This window comes from Castor canadensis, chromosome 14 (genome assembly GCF_047511655.1).
Source record: "Castor canadensis chromosome 14, mCasCan1.hap1v2, whole genome shotgun sequence".
Taxonomy (NCBI): Eukaryota; Metazoa; Chordata; class Mammalia; order Rodentia; family Castoridae; genus Castor; species Castor canadensis.
The window spans coordinates 56,134,162-56,137,740 of NC_133399.1; positions in this window are offsets into that span (position 1 = coordinate 56,134,162).

The window sequence follows — 3,579 nt, forward strand, 5'->3', positions numbered from 1 at the left end:
TCTAAGTGCTCACCACCTTGACTTTGTCTCCCTCTTTAATTGCATCACCTGCCTCACACCCCTCACTCCAGACATGCAGGACTGACTCTGAGTGATTCTAATACTGTTCTTTTACTCCATAAGTGACGTCCTTCTTTGAAATGCCTACCTGCCTCCTATGTTCTACCAAAGTCTTCTTATGCTCTCAACTCCAGCTGCCATTGCTTTTTTTTGAGAAGCTACCCAATCTCTCAGGGCTAAATTAATCATTCATTTGTCTCTATTACATTAGCGCCACACTGAATTGCAAGCCTGTCTCCACACAGGAATTGGGATTAGATTTAGCCATAAGTGATAGGAAATCTAAAAAGACAGTAGCCTGAGCAATGGTATGGTTTATTTCCATATACAAGTCACACATGGGTCAGCAGACCCAAGCCAGCATGTCTGCTCTGAGTTGGGGAGCTAGGGGTTCCACCTTGTTGACTCTCCATGTATAGCTTCCACTCCATGGTCCAGGGTGAATATTCTGTCTCACATCTCACCCAGAGGGAGAAGAAACACAAAGGTGAGAGCATCGTCTAAGGCCAACCTCCCAGCCTAAGACCACAAACCTGTGAGAAAGGGCTAAACTAGTTCCCAAGGGCTGTCAGAACAAATATCCACAAGCTGGTGTCTTAAAAACATAGAAATTTCTCCTTTCAAAGTGTAAAATCCATGCTTCCTTTTGAGGCTCTAGGAAAGGTCTGTCTGTGCCTTTCTCCCAGGTTCTGCTGTTGCTGAAAGCCCTGGGTGTGCCCTCACTCCAGTCTCTGTCTTCTTGGCTTTCTAATCTCTGTGTCTTCACATGGATTTCTATAAGGATGCCAATCGTTGGAGTTAGGGGTTACTCTAACCCACTAAGACCACATCTTAACTGATCATATCTGCAAAGACCTTACTTGCAAATAAGATCTAGCCTGAGGTTCTAGTGGACACAAATTTTGTGGCACACTACTCAATGCAGCACAAGGGTCTTCTTCATTTTTCAACATGAAGCACAGTGTCTAGCACATAGTAGGAATTTAACAAAAATTTTTCAGCTGGTGGATTGGCTCAAGTGGTAGAGTGCCTGCCAAACAAGTGTGAGGCCCTGAGTTCAAACCCCAGTACCACCAAAAAAAAAAAAAATTCAGAATTGAATTCAACTGTATTTGCCTTTAGTTCTCTTTAATTAACATTCACGGGTTTCCTTTTCCACAGTCTGCTTAATCATTTTGTGACATTTTCCTATGAAAAATTAGAATCCAATCAATGTGGGATGATTTCCTGGTGATATTCATATTCATTGTGAATTTAGCGTATTTTTCCCAAAATAAGACATGCACATAGTTTAAAATGATATAGTACTGGAAGAAATTAGAAAAACATAACAAAATAGAGCAATGCCCTTCTCAGATCTGCTCTCCGGATGCAAGCAAGGCTCTGGATTTGTTCGGTGGCTTGCAACTCCATGTTTCTTCTAAGTAGTGTATGACCACCACTCTTCTTGGGTCATCAGTTTCAGGCATTGCCATGACTTATCAGTGTCCACCAGCTTCTGTAGACTGTGTCCTCGGTGCAGCTGGCCTGCTTCCAGCTGTTAGTATCTACATCTGTTTGCCTTAGGATTTCTTCAAAGATGGTTCTGTTGTATACAGAGCTGGTCTGTTATACTAGGAATTTCCCTGACGGAAGGGGGATGGAAAGTCTTCCAACCTGGGGGAACTTGGGTACAAACTCTCTCTTGCCCTGGCTTCTGTGGTGAGCTAACTCTCAGGCAGGAGGTGGACCACTTCCGGGCATTTCCTCTGAGAGATTAAGACCCCTCTTCCCAAAGGGTTGCAGGTTGATCGTGTACCCTTTCTTGGTGGCCATGCCTTCCTGTTGCTCTCTCCATCTCCCAAGGAAGCCTTTTTTTGTTTTTAATACTTTTTTGTTCTGGTAAACTATATATACAATTTACTATCTTGACCTTTTTTTTTTTTTGTATTGAGGCTTGAACTCAGAACCTCCTGCTTGCCAGGTAAGCACTCTGCCACTTGAACCACACTTCCGTCTTTTTGTTTTAGTGTTTTTTTTTATAGTCTCTTGATAACGTCTTGGCTGGCCTTGGACCTTGATCCTTCTACCTTTGCCCCTCATGTAGCTGGGATTGCAGATGTGATCCACCATGCCTGTCCCCATCTTAACCATTTTTAAGTGCACAGTTTGGTGGCAGGTGGTACGTTCACATTGTTGTGCACCCAGCACCTCCAACCATCTTCAGTATTTTTCATCATCTCAACTGAAACCCTGGACTCATTAAACAAGTCTCTGCTCCCCACTCCCCCAGGCCCTGGCAACCACTTGGAGTCAGTTTTTGCACTAATCCTAGTCTCAGGGTCTGCTTCTGGGAAAATCCAAGCTAAGACATATGTTCATCATTGATTTTCTGTCTTGATAATTCATTCATTACTTTATTCAACCAATGTTTATTAAGGATCTCCTATGTAGCATGGGATATTCTGTAAGGTTCTATATTGCTAGAAAATGCTATGACAAAAAAATGAAGAAGAGCAAGGTAAGAGTGCTATGGTTGGGTGAGCTGGGTGAGGGTTTAGCATGCTGATTCCTCCTCCTTCTGCAATCTTCTCAATGTTATTACAGCACATATTTGGATAAATTGAGCTGGTTGCTACATTGTTAGGTTTATGCAAATATTGTTTACTGCAAAGTAGCCTGTGTACCATGGTTAATTATATTTTTGCTCATGCACAAACTTTTGTTTTGCTTTTCCTAGAGTTAGAAATCCTTTTCATTTGTTCTTATTATTGAGCAGAATTTAACTAGAGAAGCAGAACCACTAAGGTTTTATTTTGTTTTGTTTTTGTTTTTATTCTACCACTTCTCCCTGCATGTTTTCCTCCTGAAACTCCCTGTTTTTTGCTCTCTTCTCTAGGCAGGCATCTGGGACTTCTCTGATTTATCACCAGCCTCCTGGATCCAGCCTTCCTCCATCTTTGTTATTCTCCCCCACCTTTTCCCTTGTTTTTATGTATGTATGCATGTACATGTGTGTATGTATTTATGTATGCGGATATGTGGATCTGTAAGTATGTATGTGTGTCTTATGTGTGCATGTGCGTCTAGTTTTATGTATAGTAGTTACTATTCTCATTGCTAGGACAAAATATCTGACAAAACAATTCAAAGGAGGACAGATTTCTTTTGTTTCAGAGATTTCAGTCCATCGAGGCAGGGAGGGCATGATGGAGCAGAGCAGCTCACATTGTGGCAGCTGGAAGCAGAAAGAGAGAAAGCCTACACTGTGGGCTTTCTCCTTTCTCCCCTTTTATTCCATCCAGGCCAATGGGAAGGTGCAGCCCATATTCAGGGCAGGTCTTTTCCCTTAATTAATCCTCTCTGCAAACACCTCGCAGATACACCCAATGGGTGTTTCCTGGATGCTTCTCAATCCAACTAAGTTGACAATCGAGACTGACCCCTACAATGTATGGACGTGTGGACGTGGTGCCAAAGCTTATCTATCCACCAGGAGCTCCTAGGAAATAGTGCACGTGTCCCTACATGTCTGAAAAT